Source organism: Oryctolagus cuniculus, chromosome 8 (assembly GCF_964237555.1).
Source record: "Oryctolagus cuniculus chromosome 8, mOryCun1.1, whole genome shotgun sequence".
Lineage (NCBI taxonomy): Eukaryota > Metazoa > Chordata > Mammalia > Lagomorpha > Leporidae > Oryctolagus > Oryctolagus cuniculus.
In genome coordinates, this window is record NC_091439.1 from 59,900,252 (window position 1) to 59,918,938 (window position 18,687).

Consider the following 18,687-nt stretch of genomic DNA (forward strand, 5'->3'; position numbering starts at 1 on the left):
CAAGTCCCTGCTGTTCTGCTTCCTTTCCATCTCCCTGCTAATGTGCCTGAGAAAGCAGCAGAGAATGGTCCAAGTGCTTGGGCCCTTATTATACACATGGGAGACCCAGATGAAACTCCTGGCTTTGGTCTAGCCTAGCCATGGCTGTTTTGGCCATCTGGGAAGAAAACAGTATATAGAGGAATTTCTTTTTTCTCTCTCTCTCCTAATTCTTTCAAATAAAATAAATAAACCTTAAAAAATATAAAATGACTCTTTTACAGAAAATGTTTAATTGTATCCTGATGTTTTATCTACTTTGTTAATCTATGTCTTTTGAGAAGGGAATTTAATCCATTTACACTTACTGTAATTACTAATTGGAAAGGACATTTGCCATTTTAGTTTGGTTGCTGTATGTCTTGTAACTTTTAATCCCTCTTTTATTACTATATTTCTTTGTGTTTAGTTGATTTATTTATTGACATGTTTTTATTCTTTTAAAGTTCCTTTCCCTTATATTTTAGATATTTTCTCTGTTCCTCTCATGGGGATTATATATATCATTCTATAGTTATACAATATATACTTTAATGATGCCAACTCATCTTTAATCACACCCAAAATCCCTATGCTGCCCTGCTTTGCTCATTTTCTTATTTATATCACAGATTATGTTTTATACATTATATAATTTTTATTATGAACAAAACTTTTTATACCTTTCTTTTAAATTTTTTTAGTTTACTTGAAAGGTAGAATGACTGAGACAGACAAGAAGAGACCTTCCATCTGCTGGTCTACTCTGTAAATCCCTCAATAGCTGGGTGTGGGGCAGATAGAAGCCAGGACTCCAGAATTCCATCTGGATCTCTCACATGGGTGGCAGGGACCCAAGTACTTAAGCCATCACCTGCTGCCTCTCAGGATGTGAATTAACAGGAAGCCGAATCAGAGGCAGAGCAGGCAATTGAAACCAGGCATTCTGATATAGGTTATAGGCATCCTAAGCAGTGTCTTAATTGCTGTACAAAATGCCTTTTTCTACATTTATTTTTTTTTTTAATTTTTGACAGGCAGAGTGGACAGTGAGAGAGAGAGACAGAGAGAGAAAGGTCTTCCTTTGCCGTTGGTTCACCCTGCAATGGCCGCCGCTGCAGCCAGCGCACCGCACTGATCCGATGGCAGGAGCCAGGAGCCAGGTGCTTTTCCTGGTCTCCCATGGGGTGCAGGGCCCAAGCACCTGGGCCATCCTCCACTGCACTCCCTGGCCATAGCAGAGAGCTGGCCTGGAAGAGGGGCAACCGGGACAGAATCCGGCGCCCCAACCGGGACTAGAACCCGGTGTGCCGGCGCCGCAAGGTGGAGGATTAGCCTATTGAGCCACGGCGCCGGCCCTCTACATTTATTTTTAAAATAATATGGAAAATTAAAGTTGCAAACTAAATTTTAAAAAATCATTTTACATTTGCTTATGGGACAGATGTTGTACAGTGGGTAAAACCACTGCTTATTATTCTGCATCCCTTATTGAAGCCAGTTCAAATCCTAGCTACTCCATTCCAACTGAACTTTCTGCTGATGCATCCTGGGAGGCAGCAAATGGTTGCTCAAGTGCTTGGGTCCCTGCCATCCATGTGGGAGACCTGGATGGAGTTCTTAGATCCTGGCTTCAGCCTGGCTCAGCCTTGGCTGATGTGAGAATTTAAAGAGTGAACCAGTGGATGGAAGATCTGTTTGTGTCTTTGTTGCTCTGCCTTTTGAGTTGATGAAAATAAACATCCAATAAGTAAAATAAATTTTCCCATGTATTTTCCTTTACCTTTGTTTCTTTATATTGCTTCTGATTACACTCCGACATCTTTTTCCTTTCAACCTGAATATATCCTAGTGGCTATGAACTCCTTCAGTTTTTGTTTACCTCAGAATGTCTTTAAAAATAAATATGTAAATGAGGGAGAAATAAAGAGTTATTTATTTGAAAGGCAAAGTTACAGAGAGAGAGCTACAGACAGAGAGGTCTTCTATCTGCTGGTTCACTCTCCAAATGGCCACAACAGCTGGAGCTGGGCCAAGCGCCAGAAGCCAGCCAGGAGCTTCTTCCAGGCCTTCCATGTGGGTGCAAGGGCCCAGACACTTGGGCCATCTTCTGCTTTCCCAGGAGCATTAGCAGGGAGCTGGATCAGAAGTGAAGCAGTCAAGACTTGAACCAGCACCTATATGGGATGCCGGTACTATAAGCAGTGGCTTAACCCACTATGCCATCATGCCACTCCGCCCCCCTCTTTGTTTCAAAAACATAGTTGTGCCAGATAAAGAATTTTTTACTGAGTTGTTTCTTTCAGTACTTTAAATATGTCATCCCCATGCCTTCTGGACTCCAAGGATTCTGTTGAGAATATCCCCACAACTTCATTGTCCTTGATGTGTGCTTTTCTATTGCTGTTTTCTTTGGATTTTGACAGTTTGAATATAATGTGTCTTGGTATAAGTGTCTTTGTGTTCTAATTAGATTTGCTGAATTTGTTGGAATTGTACATTCATGTTTTTCATTAAATTTGGGGAATTTCTGATCATTATTTTTTCAAATCTCTCTACCCACCCTCTGTTCAGAGACTCCTGTGGTGCCTAGGTGATTCAACTCCTTGGAATCCCTGTAGTCTTTTCTTTTTATTCCTCAGACTTGATAACCTCACAAGATTTGTCCTTAAATTTCCTTTTCCTTTTTTTAAAGATAGATTAATTTATTTACTTGTAAGGCAGAGCAGCAGAGAGAGGGAGAGACAGAGATCATAAATTTCCTGCTTCACTCCCCAAATGACTGCAACAGCCAGGTCTGCACCCAGTTAAAGGAATTCCATCTATTCTCCTACATGGGTAGCAGGAGCCCAAACATTTGGACAATATTTTGCTACCTTACCAGGAGCATTAATAGGAAACTGGATTGGAAGCAGAGCAGATGAGACTTGACCTGGCACTCCAACATGGGATGTTGGCATTGCATGCAGGGCCTTATCTTGCTTTACCACAATGTGGGCCCCAAGAGTTACTTTCCTTTCTTCCACATGTTCAAAGCATCTATTGAACATATAGTGAGTTTTTTGGCATATTTAAGTTCTAAAATTTTGTTCCTTATTATAATTTCTATTTCATATTATTTTATTCTTGTATCATTTTATGGATTTTTCTTAATTCTTTTCATTAGTGCTGGGAAATTAAGTTACTATTGTGATGAAATAAATATAATGTAAATTTTTTAACTGTTTAAAAAGGATATTTTGGGCCGGCGCTGCGGCTCAATAGGCTAATCCTCCGCCTTGCGGCGCCAGCACACCGGGTTCTACCTGGTCAGGGCGCCAGATTCTGTCCCGGTTGCTCCTCTTCCAGGCCAGCTCTCTGCTGTGGCCAGGGAATGTAGTGGAGGATGGCCCAAGTGCTTGGGCCCTGCACCCCATGGGAGACCAGGATAAGTACCTGGCTCCTTCCATAGGATCAGTGCGGTGCGCCGGCCACAGCGCGCCGGCCGCGGCAGCCATTGGAGGGTGAACCAATGGCAAAGGAAGACCTTTCTCTCTGTCTCTCTCTCTCTCTCTTACTGTCCACTCTGCCTGTCAAAAAAAAAAAAAAAGCTATCTTGGGAGTTGAGAGACCCTTTCTAATGTCTGCCATGAGGAAATCATTGAGGACATTACTCAAAAGATCAATCTGTGTTGTGACTCCCCACAGGAGTTTTTCTCTTTTCCTGACAGAGTTGAGAATAATAGGCAGAACATTTATCATGTCCACTTGCCTCAAGAAGAAACTGAGAAGCAGTGGCATGGTGCAGTAGGTAAAGCACCTGTCACACCAGCTTTCCATATGGGTGCTGGTGTGAGTCCCGGCTGTTCTGCTTCCAGTCCAGCTCCCTGCTGGGAAAGCAGCAGAGCATGACCCAAGTACTTGGGCCCCTGCCACCCATGCCAAAGACCCAGATGGAGCTCCTAGCTCCTAGCTTTGGCCAAGCCCAGCGTTGGATATTGTGGTCATCTGGGAAGTGAACCAGTGGATGGAAGATCTCTCTTTCCCTCTCTCTCTGTAACCCTTTCAAATAAATAATGAATATTAAAGAGAGTAAATTGAAGCCTCCTAGATAGTTTTGCACAGGATTCTTCTCCCTGCTCTACGGTGCTGCCCCTCTCCCCTCTTCCTGAACCTGGAAGTTTCCTTTGCAACAGAAAACAGGATCTCTGCCTTGTTTGCTGATGAACCTCCTGTACCTAGAATGGTACCTGACACATAATAGAAGCTCAGTAAGCATCTGTAGAATGAATGAATGGGAGGAGCTGGTGTCCTATAAGGAGAAAATTGAAGATTGTTATCTTTTTAAAACTATGTATAGTGAACTTTATAATGAAGTATGACATAGATAACAGAAAATGTACCTATTGTAAGTCTATAGGCCATCAAGTCCCTACTGAGTGAATACAGTCTTGTAATCTGCTTCCAGACACCAGGCAACACATGACCAGCACTTTGGAAGCAGAATCCCCCTATGCAATGCCCTCTCCCAGCTGCTGCTCACCAACAAGCCTCATCTTACCCAGGTAAGGGTACCAGCTATCCTGAAAAAAAATTCATGGATACGCTGTGCCTGTTCTTGAATTTCATCTGGATTAAAAAATGCAGGATGTGTTTGGTGTTTGGAATTTTTTGCTCAACATTTTGTGGGATTCATCCACACTGTTGAGTGACGCTGTAGTTGACCTCTGTTACCTTTTGAGACTTTATAAATACATGTTCATTTGAAATGAATCGATACCAGATAAAATCCCAGGTTTATAGGAAACCTCCAATAACTCCCAACTGTTGAGCACATAGTGACAGATGTTTCATTGAGAAATGATGACATCCGTGAATGACATCACTTAACCCTCTTAACAGTTTCCTGAGGCGTAGGCATCTTGGTCCCCACTCACTGATGAAGAAACTCAGACGTTAACTAGCTTGATATTCAGTGACCAGCTGAAGCAAGCTCATCTGAATCCCTGTCCCTCAGGGAACGATGCCTGTGCTTTACTGACCTCTACTCAGTCTTCTCTCCCACACTGCACTCTAGTAAGGAGCCCTTCGGAGTGAGTATGCATGTAGTAGGTAAATTAGGAAAAGAGGCTGGTACTAATTTAGAGATACTGCCTTGGGGTCATCTGTGCCATGTGGCAGCACAGTTTCCCAGGACCTCTTTGCTAGCTGGAACTGTGGCTATCCTGACAGCTTTAGGTTCTTTGCCTGAGGCTGACAGAGAGAGCCAGAGCTGGAGTAGCTGAGGAATGGGCCAGACCCTGCCTCTGTAGTACAGATTTGGATCTCAGCATAAAGTCAGGAAGGATTGTCTCCAGTTACGTCCTGTTTTCCTATGGGCTCCAACAGTCACAGGGCATGGGCCCAGCTGGAGGTCAACTCCAGCCAGCTGTGCTCAATTTTTCTTGTAGGGGGTGGTGACCTTGGTCTGACTCAGCCCAGTTGAGTAGTGGATGGCCTTGTCAGCCTGTGAGCTACAACTGTGGAGCTTTTCTCTGGAGGCAAAATCTCCTGGCCTGGGATCTGCTGTGCTTAGTTCTCAGCTGTAATGAACAAGCATTCATAAAGAGCAAAGTTTTTTTTTCTTAGGGTTTTCTTAGGCCAACATTTGGTCTTCAGTTTTTGCAGGCTTGAAATATTCCAGGTTTCATTTGATGTTTTTGCATCTGTTCATGGAAGATACCAGCTAGCAAGACCAGTGACATCCATCCAACAAAGCCAAAGTTGGGCTCACATTGTGTTGTCTCAAAATTTCAGCCTAAATCTGCTTTTACCTTTCATTTTTTTGAAAAAGTTTAAAAAAAAAAAAAAGCTTTACTTGCTAGCTTGGCAGATTCCACTACAATTTCATGCTTGGTTTACATTTTTCAATTTCCCAGTTCAGGAGGAGAACAAAACCTTCCCTTTGTCTTGCAATTCCTTTCTCTACTTTTCATCAAGCTTTCATACTGAGAGGTAAACTCTCCTGGTGTTATGAGCTTCCTCTGTCAGTTAGATATGGTTCCTCCCTTCCTGTAGGTTCTCTGTTCTAAGATGTACACTCTCTGGGGTCCTATGATCATAGGCGTTGCTTAATTCTTCTGCAGATCTAATTCTCTTTCCAAGGCTTCTTTCACCTGGCTCTCCCTTTTCAGTTCTACTCCCTTTTAGAGAATGATCTTTAAAGTGGATAAAAGCAAAATTCATACTCCCCCATAGTTTCCCTGAATTATGTATAAGAGCCAAGCTTATTTTGCTCTGGGCATCTTCTTGGGCACATTCTCATGCTTGGCTCACATAATCCTCACAGCCATGTTTGGAAGAGAACCTGCTTTTCCAGTATGTTGAAATGAAACAATGATGTCAAAAAGCATAGGAAACTTACCTGAGGACAGACCTGGAATCAGTCAAAGTCAAACTTGGTCCCCTCTACCCTCTTGCCTCCAAGTTCTTTTACTTCTGGTGATTATGAAAGAATACTCTCCAGAAAGGAAAAGTGCACCCCTTACAGTTTGTTGGAGGGAGCTTGCTCTAAAATGGAAACCCTTCAGGCAGTCCCTCTGTTCATTGCCCCTGTCCAAACACCTGTATCCTTCAAAGCCCTGCTGAGATCCTCCTCCTTCCTCAAGCCTTCTCTGGGAGGATCCCCTCACAGTGCTGCTTGTTGCATTAAATAACCATAAGCATTGCTTAATCAACTATTTGACACCGACTTAGCGACAGTCTTATTTCATTCTTCACAACACAGTCCATCCCCACCAACCATTATCAGCACCTTAAGTGGCAGTTCTGTTATATGTGTTATCTTCCAAACTGATTTAAATATAGAATACTCCCAGGAAATATACTGGAAGGCTTTGAAAAGTTCATGGAAATTGTGTATTATGAAAAAGCAATGCAGGTATTTCATACATTTTGTAACAAAACAAAGTTTTTACTTTCCATAAACTTTTTGAAGTGCTTATAATGTTTTTAATTGGGGGTGAGGGGATGGATCATCTGCTGATTCGTTTACAAAATGGCTGCAATGCTCAGGGTCTTACATTTAACTCTGATCAATTTGGAGCTGATTTTTATATAGAGTGAGAGGTAGGGTCAAGTTTAAACCTTTTGCATGTGAGTATTTTTTTTATTAATTTAAGAAATACAAACTTCATACATTTAATATATACAAACTTTGGAACATGATGATTCTTCCTCCCCCCACCTCCTTCCCACCCTTGTTCCTCCTCCCTTTCCTTTCCAATTATTTTTTACAAAGATGAATTTTCAGTTAAATTTATACTCATAAGATTAACCCAACAACAAGTGGAGTTTACCAGATAGTATAAGAAAACAGAAAAAAAGAACAAAAACATTGCTCCTTGACTATCAAGACAAGGGCCGTTCAAAATTACCACATCTCAAGGTGTCAGTTTCATTCCCATAGTTCACCTTTTTGATACTCCCTAGTTACCACAGATCAGGGAGACTATATGGTATTTGTCTTTTTGTGACTGGCTTATTTTACTAAGTATGATGTCTTATGATTTCATCAATTCTGTTGCAAAAGACAGGATTTCACTTTTTTTCAACTTTTATTTAATATACATTTCCAAAGTACAACTTTTGAATTATAGCAGCTTCCTCCCCTGTCACCAATCTCCCACCCAAAACCATCCCATCTCTCACTCCCTCTCCCATCCCATTCTTCATCAAGATTCATTTTCAATTATCTTTATACACAGAAGATCAACTTAGTATATACTAAGCAAAGATTTCAACAGACTGCACCCACAAACACACACAAAGTATAGAGTACTGTTTGAGTAGTAGTTTTACCATTAATTCTCATAGTACAACCCATTAAGGGCAGAGGTCCTACATGGGGAGCAGGTGCACAGTGACTCCTGTTGTTGATTTAACAATTGACACTCTTGTTTATGACGTCAGTAATCACCCAAGGTTCTTGTCATGAGCTGCCAAGGCTATGGAAGCCTCTTGAGTTCACCAACTCTGATCTTATTTAGACAAGGCCATAGTCAAAGTGGAAGTTCTTTCCTCCCTTCAGAGAAAGGTACCTCCTTCTTTGATGGCCTGTTCTTTCCACTGGGATCTCACTCAGAGATCTTTCATTTAGGTCATTTTTTTTTTTTTTTTTACCAGAGTGTCTTGGCTTTCCATGCCTGTGAAACTCTCATGGGCTTTTTAGCCAGAACTAAATGACTTAAGGGCTGATTCTGAGGCCAGAGTGCTGGTTAGGGCATTTGCCATTCTATGAGCGTGCTGTGTAATCTGCTTCACATGTAGGATCATTATCTCCCTTTTAATTCTATCAATTATTTGCAGACACTGGTCTTCTTTATGTGATCCCTTTGACACTTAATCCTATCTTTTTGATCAATTATGAACTTAAACTGATCACTTTAACAAGATGGCATTGGTACATGCCACCTTGATAGTATTCAGTTGGAATCCCCTAGTATGTTTCTAGCTGTACCATTAGGGGTATGTCTAAGTGAGCATATGCTAAACAATACATCTCCCTCTTATTCCCACTCTTATTTATTTAACAGGGATCACTTTTCAGTTAAATTTAAATGCCTAAGAATAGTTGTGTGTTAATTAAAGATTTCAACCAATGGTATTAAGTAGAACAAAAAAAATGCTAAAAGGAATAAAGTAGTAAGTTGTTCCTCGACAGCCTGGACAAGGGCTGATCAAGTCATTGTTTCTCATAGTGTCCATTTCACTTCAGCAGGTTTCCTTTTAGGTGCTCAGTTGTCACTGATCAGGGAGAACATAGGATATTTGTCCCTTTGGGACTGGCTTATTTCACTCAGTATGATGTATTCCAGATTCCTCCATTTAGTTGCAAATGACCAGATTTCATTGTTTTTTACTGTTGTATACTATTCTATAGAGTACATATCCCATAATTTCTTTATCTAGTCTTCTATTGATGGGCATTTAGGTTGATTCCATGTCTTAGCTATTGTAAATTGAGCTGCAATAAACATTGAGATGCAGAGAGCTCTTTTATTTGCCAATTTAATTTCCTTTGAGTAAATTCCAAGGAGTGGGATGGCTGGGTTGTATGGTAGGGTTATATTCAGGTTTCTGAGGAATCTCCAAACTGACTTCCATAGTGGCTTTACCGGTTTGTGTTCCCACCAGCAGTGGATTAGTGTGCCTTTTTCCCTACATCCTCACCAGCCTCTGTTGTTAATTTATGTATGTGGCCATTCTAACCGGGGTGAGGTGGAACCTCATTGTGGTTTTGATTAGCATTTCCCTGATTGCTAGTGATTCTGAACATTTTTTCATGTGTCTGTTGGCCATTTGGATTTCCTCTTTTGAAAAATGTCTATTGACATCCTTGGCCCATCTCTTAAGTGGGTTGTTTGTTTTGTTGTTGTGGAGTTTCTTGATCTCTTTGTAGATTCTGGCTTTTAATCCTTTATCAGTTGCTTAGTTTGCAAATCTTTTTTCCCATTCTGTTGGTTGCCTCTTCTCTTTCCTGACTGTTTCTTTTGCAGTACAGAAACTTCTCAATTTGATGTAATCCCAATTGTTAATTTTGGCTTTGACTGCCTGTGCCTCCAGGGTCTTTTCCAAGAAGTCTTTGCCTGTGCCTATATCTTGCAGGGTTTCTCCAATGTTCTCTAATAATTTGATGGAGTTGCATTGTAGATTTAGATCTTTAATCCATGTTGAGTGGATTTTTGTGTAAGGTGAAAGGTAGGGGTCTCGCTTCATGCTTCTGCGTGTGGAGATCCAGTTTTCCCAGCACCATTTGTTGAAGACTGTCCTTGCTCCGGGAATTAGTTTTAGATCCTTGATCAAATATAAGTTGGCTGTAGATGTTTGGATTGATTTCTGGTGTTTCTGTTCTGTTCCATTGGTCTATCCATCTGTTTCTGTACCAGTACCATGCTCTTTTGATTATAACTGTCCTGTAGTACATCCTGAAAACTGGTATTGTGATGCCTCTGGCTTTGTTTTTGTTGCACAAGCTTGCTTTAACTAATCGAGGTCTCCTGTGCCTCCATATGAATTTCAGCATCATTTTTTCCAGATCTGAGAAAAAGGTCTTCAGTATCTTGATTGGTATTGCATTGAATGTATAAATTGGTTTTTGGGAGAATGGACATTTTGATGATATTGATTCTTCCAATCCATGAGCATGGAAGATTTTTCCGTTTTTTGGTATCCTCTTCTATTTCGTTCTTTAAGGTCTTGTAATTTTCATCGTAGAGATCTTTAACGTCCTTGGTTAAGTTTATTCCAAGGTATTTGGTTGTTTTTGTAGCTATTGTGAATGGGATTGATCTTAGAAGTTCTTCCTCAGCCATGGCATTGTCTGTGTATACAAAGGCTGTTGATTTTTGTGCATTGATTTTATACCCTGCTACTTTGCCAAACTCTTCTATGAGTTCCAATAGTCTCTTAGTAGAGTTCTTTGGATCCCCTAAATAATCACATCATCTGCAAAGAGGGATAGTTTGACTTCTTCCTTCCCAATTTGTATTCCTTTTATTTCTTTTTCTTGCCTAATAGCTCTAAGACTTCCAGAACTATATTGAATAGCAGTGGTGAGAGTGGGCATCCCTGTCTGGTACCAGATCTCAGTGGAAATGCTTCCAACTTTTCCCCATTCAATAGGATGCTGGTCGTGGGTTTTTAATAAATTGCTTTGATTGTATTGAGCAATGTTCCTTCTGTACCCAATTTGCTTAGAGTATTCATCATGAAAGGGTGTTGTATTTTATCAAATGTTTTCTCTGCATCTATTGAGATAATCATATGGTTTTTCTTCTGCAGTTTGTTAATGTGGTATATCACATTATTCCTGCATACCAGGGATAAATTCAACTTGGTGTGGGTGGATAATCTTTCTGATGTGTTGTTGCATTCTATTGGCCAGAATTTTATTGAGGATTTTTGCATCTATGTTCATATGGAAATTTGTCTGTCATTCTCTTTCAATGCTGCATTTTTTCAGGTTTAGGAATTAAGGTGATGCTGCCTTCATAGAAAGAATTTGGGAGGATTCTCTTTTTCAATTGTTCTGAGTAGTTTGAAAAGAATTGGAGTTAGTTCTTCTTTAAATGTCTGATAGAATTCTTCAGTGAATCCAGCTGGTCCTGGGCTTTACTTTCTTGGGAGGGCCTTTGTTATTGATTCAATTTCTGACTCGGTTTTGGGTCTGTTTAGGTTTTCTATGTCTTCATGGTTCAATTTAGGTAGGTTGTATGTGTCCAGGAATCTATCCATTTCTGATAGATTTCCCTGTTTGCTGACATACAACTCTTTGTAGTAATTTCTAATGACTCTTTTTATTTCTGTTGTGTCTGTTGTTACATTTCCTTTTTCATATCTGAGTTTATTGACTTGGGTCTTTTCTATTTTTAGTTGGGCCAATGAGGTGTCAATTTTTTTATTTTTTCAAAGAACCAGCTCTTTGTTTGTTAATCTTTTGTAATTTTTTTTTTTTGGATTCAATTCTGTTGAGTTCTTCTCTAATTTTAATTATTTCTCTTCTACTAGTTTTGGGTCTAGTTTGCTGCAGTTTTTCTAGATCCTTGAGATGCATTGATAGCTCATTTGTTTGGTGCCTTTCCAATTTCTTGATGTAGGCACCTATTGCTATAAACTTCCCTCTTAACACTGCTTTTGCTGTATCCCATAAGTTTTGATATGTTGTGTTGTTATCCTCATTTACTTCCAGAAAATTTTTGATTTCTCTTTTGATTTCTTCTATGACCCAGTGTTCATTCAGGAGCATGTTGTTCAGTCTCCATGTGTTTGCATATGCTATAGGATTCCTGAGTTGCTAATTTCCAGCTTCTGAGAAGTTGCATGGTCTGATTTCAATTCTTTTGAATTTGCGGAGACTTGCTTTATGGCCTACTGTGTGGTCAATCCTAGAGAAGTTTCCATGTGCTGCTGAGAAGAATGTGTGTTCTTCAAGTGTAGGATGAAAAGTTCTGTAGATATTTGTTACAACCATTTGGACTATAGTGTTGATTAAATCTGCTGTTTCCTTGTTGATCTTCTGTCTGGTTGATCTGTCTGTTGCTGAAAGCGGAGTATTGAAGTCCCCCAATACAATTGTATTGGAGTCTAAGTCTCCCTTTAAGTTCCTTAACATATCTTTTAAATAACTCGGTACTCTGTAATTAGGTGCATATACATTTATAATAGTTACATCTTCCTTTTGAAGTGATCCCTTAATCATTATATAGTGCCCTTCTTTGTCTCTCTTAACAGTTTTAGTGTTAAAGTTTATTTTGTCTGATATTAAGATGGCTATGCCAGCTCTTTCTTGGTTTCTGTTGGCATGGAATATCTTTTTCCAACCTTTAACTTTCTGTCTGCATGCATCTTTGTGGGAAAGATGTGTTTCTTTTAAGCAGCAAATAGATGGGTTTTGCTTTTTAATCCATTCAGTCAGTCTGGATGGTATTCAGTAGAACAAAAAAATACTAAATGGAATAAAGTAGTAAGTTGTTCCTTGACAGTCAGGACAAGGGCTGATCAAGTTGGGGGTTCTATGTGCTTCCTGTGCTTTGATGTCTCTCCTTCTCCAAACCCTTGAAGTTTTCTGCTAGTATCTTACTAAAAAGGCCTTCTATCCTTTCTCTCTCTCCATGCCTTCAGGAACTCCTAGAACCTGAATGTTGGGTTTTTTAATAGTATCCTGTAGATTTCCAACAATATTTTTTAGATTTCTAATTTTCTCTTGTCTTTGGTTTGACTGTACACTTTCCTGTACTCTGTCTTCTACGTCCAATATTCTCTTCTATCTCTTTGATTCTGTTTTTAAGGCTCTCAATGCATTTGTCACTTGTTCTATTGAATTCTTCATTTTCATTTCTCTTCAATATCACAATTTAATGTTCTGCTAAATTCCTCATTTCATTTTGATTCCTCCTTAAGATTTCATTTTCACTAGAGATTTTCTGTCTTGTCTGGATTTCTGTAGTTCATGCATTTGTTTTTGATAACTTCTAAATGTTCTTATAAATTTTTTGAAATCCATATCTTGCATTTCTCCTATCTCATCATCTTCATTATCTTGTATTGGAATGTCATGTTCATTTGGGAGCATCATGATGTCTTCCTTGTTCTTGTTTCCTCTTTCTGCATTTGTTGTTTGGCATTGTGGAGGTATTCTTTGGTTTCTTTATTTTTTTTCCCACTGCAGTGGCTTTTCTCATTATACTATGATTGTAGATTAAGTGGACTGTCTGCTTTTGGTGATTCTCTGGAGGCTTTTGGTGAGTGTGGCCAGAGAGCTCTGTTCAGTTTTTCAGGGTTAAGGGTGTGCCAAAGGTGACACACCCAGGTTTGCATGGTAAATCAATCTCTCTCTCTCTCTCTCTCCCTCTCTCTCTTATTCAGAAGGGAAGTAATTCTGCTCAGCTGAGCTCTTCTCCTTGATGGCAATCAGTGCCTGAGTGCTAGCCCCAGTGGGTATAATATTTCTCTGCTCTGTCCCAAGGACCACACAGAGGATCTGTGCAGTCCTCAGTGTAAGCTCAGATTCCCCTGCAGTGACTCTCACCTGGTGGCCAAGGCTGCCCAAATTTGTGGCATCTCCCACCGAGACTACTCATGTCTCAGCCACACCGTGAGTCCTCCCACACACCCTCAGTTTTTTTTTTTTTTCACAGTCCTGGTTCATAACTCCACACATTCATTAGGTTTTCATCTCCTGCTATTACTCCCCACCAGAGTCAGGTTTTTCTGTTTTGCTAAGGGTGGGTACAGCCCCAAGCTGGCGCAGCTGTTACATATGTCCAAAATGGCGCCTGCTCTATTGTCTTGCTCACCTTTGTAAGGTGAGTGAAGAGAGAGAATCATGTCCATACTGGTCCCTTTTATTATTTTTTTTTCTTTCCTCTAGTTAGGCTGGTGTATGTTCCCCCGCGGGACTTCAAGCCTCGTTCCCTCTAGGCTCTTCCTGCCACTTTTCCGCCAGTGTCTCAGGCTATTGCAGTTTCATCTCACTTCCTTTTCCAGTGCTGGAGTAGAGACTCGCTCGGCAGCTGGGCTTCCAAGCCATGGGCACCCATGCCCTCCACGTAGGTCCACCATGTCCCTCTAATTCTGGGAGAGTTTCCTCTGCAGTTTTTTCCCTAACTCTTCCCTAAGACTACAGTATCTCCACTTTTATTATACTATCTTTTCCTGGACTATCAGTGAGCTCCCTCCCTATTCTGCCATCTTGGAGACCTCAGGATTTCACTTTTTAACCACTGTATAGTATTCTATAGTATACTTATTCCATAATTTCTTTATCCAGTTTTCAGCTCACAGGCATTTGTGCTGATTCCTTATCTTAGCTAATGTGAATTAAACTGCAATAAACATGGGGGTACAGATAACTCTTTCATATGCTGATTTCACTTCCCTTGGGTAAATTCCCAGGAGTTGAATGGCTGGGTCATATGGTAGATCTATATTCAGATTTCTGAGATATCTCCACACTGTTTTCCACAGTGGCTACACCAGTTTACATTCCCACCAACATCCCCACATTCCCACATCCTTGCCAGCATTTGTTGTTTGTTGATTTCTGCATGAAAGCCATTCTAATGAGGGTGAGGTGAAACCTCATTATGGTTTTCATTTTCATTTCCCTGAAGGCTAGCAATCCTGAGCATTTTGCATATGTCTGGCATTTGGATTTGGAAAAAAATGTCTGTTTGGGTCCTTTGTCCATTTCTTAACTAAGTTGTTTTGTTAGTAGTTGAGTTTCTTGAGCTCTTTATAGAATCTGTTTGCCAACCATTTATCAGATGCATACTATGCAAATATTTGAATGTTTCTTTTGCAGTGTAAAAGCTTCTCAGTTTGATGTAATCTCATTTGTTGATTTTGGCTTTGATTGCCTATGCTTCTGAGGTTTTTTTCAAGAAATCTTTCCCTATGCCAATGTCTTGTAGGGTATCTCCAATGTTCTCTAGTAATTTGATGGTATCACATCATATTTTTAGGTCTCTGTTCCATTTTGAGTGGATTTTTGTATAAGGTGTAAGGGGTCTTGCGTTTTACTTCTGCATATGGAGATCCAGTTTTCCCAGCATCATTTGTTGAAGAGACTGTCTTGGCACCAGGGATTGATTTTTGGCTCCTTTTTCAAAGATAAGTTGGTTGTAGATGGGTATATTGATTTTTGGAGTTCCTATTCTGTTCCATTGGTCTACAAGTATGCTTTTATGCCAGTACCAGGCTGTTTTGAATATAGCTGCCCTGAAGTATGTCATGAGATCTGGTATTGTGATGCCTCCAGCTTTGTTTTTGTTGTATAAGATTGTGTCAGCTATTTGTGGTCTCTTGTGTTCCCATATGCATTTTAATATTTTTTCTAGATCTGAGAAGAATGTTGTTGGTATTTTGGTTGGTATTTCTTTGAATCTGTAAGTTGCTTACAGTAGTATGGACATTTTGATGATGATTCTTCCAATCAATGAACATGGAAAAATTTTCCACTTTTTTATGTCTTATGTTTTTTCTTTAATGCTTTATAATTTTCATCATAGAATTCTTTGTCCTTGGTCAAGGTATTTAAATTTTTTATTGCTATTGTGAATGGGATTGATCTTAAAATGTTTTTCTCAGCTATGGCATTTTATGTGTACATAAAGGCTATTTTTGTTGTTGATTTTATATCCTACTTCTTTACCAAACTCTTCTATGAGTTCCAATATTTTCTTCATGTAGTCTTTGAGTCCCTATATGTAAAATCTTGTCATCAGCAAATAGGGATAGTTTGACCCCTTCATTCCAAATTTATATCCCTTTGATTTCTTTTTCTTGCATGGTGGCTCTGGCTAAAACTTCCAGGATTATATTAAATATCAGTGGTGAGAATGAGCATCCTTGTCTGGTTATGGATCTTAATGGGAATGCCTCAAATTTTTCCCCATCTAATAAGATACTGGCTGTGGATTTGTCATAAATTGTCTTGATGGTATTGAAGAATGTTCCTTCTATACCCAATTTGCTTAAGGCTTTTATCATGAAAGGATGTTGTATTTTATCAAATGATTTTTCTACATCTATTGAGAATTCTATAGTTTTTGTTCTTTTTGTTGATGTGATGTATCACATTGATTTGTGAATATTGGACCATCCCTGCATAGCAGGAATAAATCCCACTTGGTCTGGGTGATTGATCTTTCTGATGTGTTGTTGGATTTGATTGGGTAGTATTTTGTTGAGGATTTTTCTATCTATGTTCATCAGGGAAATTGGTCTGTAGTTCTCTTTCTCTGTTATATCTTTTTCAGGTTTAGGAATTAAGGTGATGCTGGCTTCATAGAAGGAGTTTGGGAGGATTCCCTCCCTTTCAATTGTTTTGAATAACCTGAGAAGAATTGGAATTAGTTCTTTTTTAAATGTCTGGTAGAATTCAGCAGTGAAGCTGCCAAGACTTGAGAAGGTCTTTCTTGCTGATTCGATCTCCATCTTGGTTATTGGTCTGTTGAGGTGTGTCGCTCCCCTTCTTCATGGAGGAATGACACAGGACCCTGCGCTGTTCTTTTGTCTGCTCAGCCCTTCTCGGGTTTGCTGCTGGTCCTTCCCGGGTTGGCTGGCAATCCCTCCATCTCTGTGGAGGGGCGGCTCCCCCTGCCACTTTCCCCACTTCCACGGGGAGCGGCACACCACCGGCCGGCTCTCTCGGGGGCTGCTCAGATGTTATCCGGATGTTCCTGGTGCATGTTGTCTCTCTCCTCCTTTATAGTCCTCTTCCACCAATCCCAACTCTGCTACCCACATGCCGAGCACGCTGCTCTCCTCCAATCAGGAGCAGCTCCTGCAGTTTATTGGTCGAACTGGAGGCAGCTGCGTAGAAGCTGTTTCCTCCTCTCCCAGCGCCATATTGTGGGAGAGCAGATGCATAGAATAAGTCTTAATTCCAGTAACTTAGTCTAGTCCGAGTTGCTCCCCACAGAGGTGTTCTTTGTCTTCATGCCTCAATTTAGGTAGGTTGTATGTGTTCAGTAATCTATCCATTTCTTCTAGGTTTCTGATTTGTTGCATATAGCTCTTTGTAGTAATTCTCTGATTCTTTTTATTTCTGTGGTATCTTTTGTTACATTTCCTTTTTAATCTCTGATTTTATTGACTGGGATCATCTCCCTCTTTTTTTGGTTAGTTGGACCAATTATTTGTCAATTTTATTTTTTCTAAAAACCAGCTCTATATTTATTGATCTTGTATTTTTGGCCTCAATTTTGTTTTCTTTATTTTCATTATTTCTTCCTACTAATGTTGAGTTGGGTTTGTTGTTGTCTTTCTAAGTCCTTGAGATGCATTGACAGTTTATTTGGTACCTTTCCAGTTTCTTGACGTAGGCACCAATTGTTATAAACCTTCCTCTTAACACTGCTTTTGCTGTATCCTCTGAGTTTTGATATGAGGTATTGTCATCTTCATTTGTTTCCAGAAATTTTTTAATGTTTTGATTTCTTCTATGACCTGTTTTTCATTTAGGTGCATATTGTTCAGTCTCTATGTGTTTGCATATGTTCTAGAGATTCTTGAGTTGTTGGTTTCAAGCTTCAATCCATTGTGATCAGAGAAGGTGCATGTATGATTTTGGTTTTCTTTTTAATTTGCTGAGACTTGCTTTACGGCCTAATATATGGTCTGTCCTAGAGAAAATTCCATGCAGTGCTGAGAAGAATGTGTATTCTTCCACTGTGGGGTGAAAAGTTCTGTAGATACCCATTTGGAACACAGTGTAGGTTAATTCTGTTGTTTCTTTGTGATTTTCTGTCTGGTTGATCCATCCATTGATGAAAGTGGGGTGTTGAAGTCCCTTGTTACTATTGTATTGGAGCCTGTGTCTTCCTTTAGATCCATTAACAGTTCTTTTAAAATAGCCAGATACCCTGCAATTGGGTGTATATACATTTGTTATAGTCATGTCTTTCTGTTGTATTGATCCCTTAATCATTATGTAGTGCCATTCTCTTTTACAAGTTTTTTGTTGTTGTTGTTAAAGTCTATTTTGTCTGCTATTTTAGGATGGCTACACCAGCTCTTTTTTGTTTCCCATTAGCTTAGAAACTTTTTCCATTCTTTCACTTTGTTTGTGTGCATCTTTTTTGGTGAGGTGTGTTTCTTATAGGCAAAAAATAGATACATTTTGTTTTTTAATCCATTCAGCCAGTCTGTATCTTTCAACTGGAGAGTTGAGGCCAATTGGTTTCAAGTTAACTACTGATAAGTAACTACTTGGCCCTGCTATTTTCTGTGAATATTCCTATTGTTTACTTTGAATTTCTTTTGTATTTTTACTGGGGGATTTTCTGCCTTCACATTCTTTCATGATGATGGTTTTATTCTTTTAAGATTTATTTATTATTTGAAAGGCAGAGTTACAGAGAGGCAGAGGCACAGAAAGAAAGAAATCTTCTATCCACTGGTTCACTCCCCAAATGGCTACAATAGCAGAAGCTGGGTTGATCCAGAGCCAGGAGCTTCTTCCAGGTCCCCCATGTGGGTGCAGGGGCCCAAGCACTTAGGCTATCCTCCAGTGCTTTCCTAGGCCATAGCGGAGAGATGAATCAGAAGTGGAGCAGCTGGGACCTGAACTGGTGCCCATATGGGATGCTGGCACTGCAGGTCTTGGCTTTACCCACTATACCACAGCGCCAGCCCTGATGATGGCTT

At 39.9% G+C, this 18,687-nt stretch overlaps 1 long non-coding RNA gene across 1 annotated transcript in view; it reads left to right on the forward strand.

The window, feature by feature from the left end:
• The window catches only part of LOC127483284 (uncharacterized), a 70,531-nt gene extending 64,974 nt beyond the window's left edge, over nucleotides 1-5,557 (forward strand). Inside the window, exon 3 of the long non-coding RNA XR_007909420.2 lies at nucleotides 4,466-5,557. This is a non-coding gene — a long non-coding RNA (uncharacterized lncRNA). The remainder of the gene's footprint in view (nucleotides 1-4,465) is intronic.
• The last annotated feature ends 13,130 nt before the right edge of the window (nucleotides 5,558-18,687 follow it).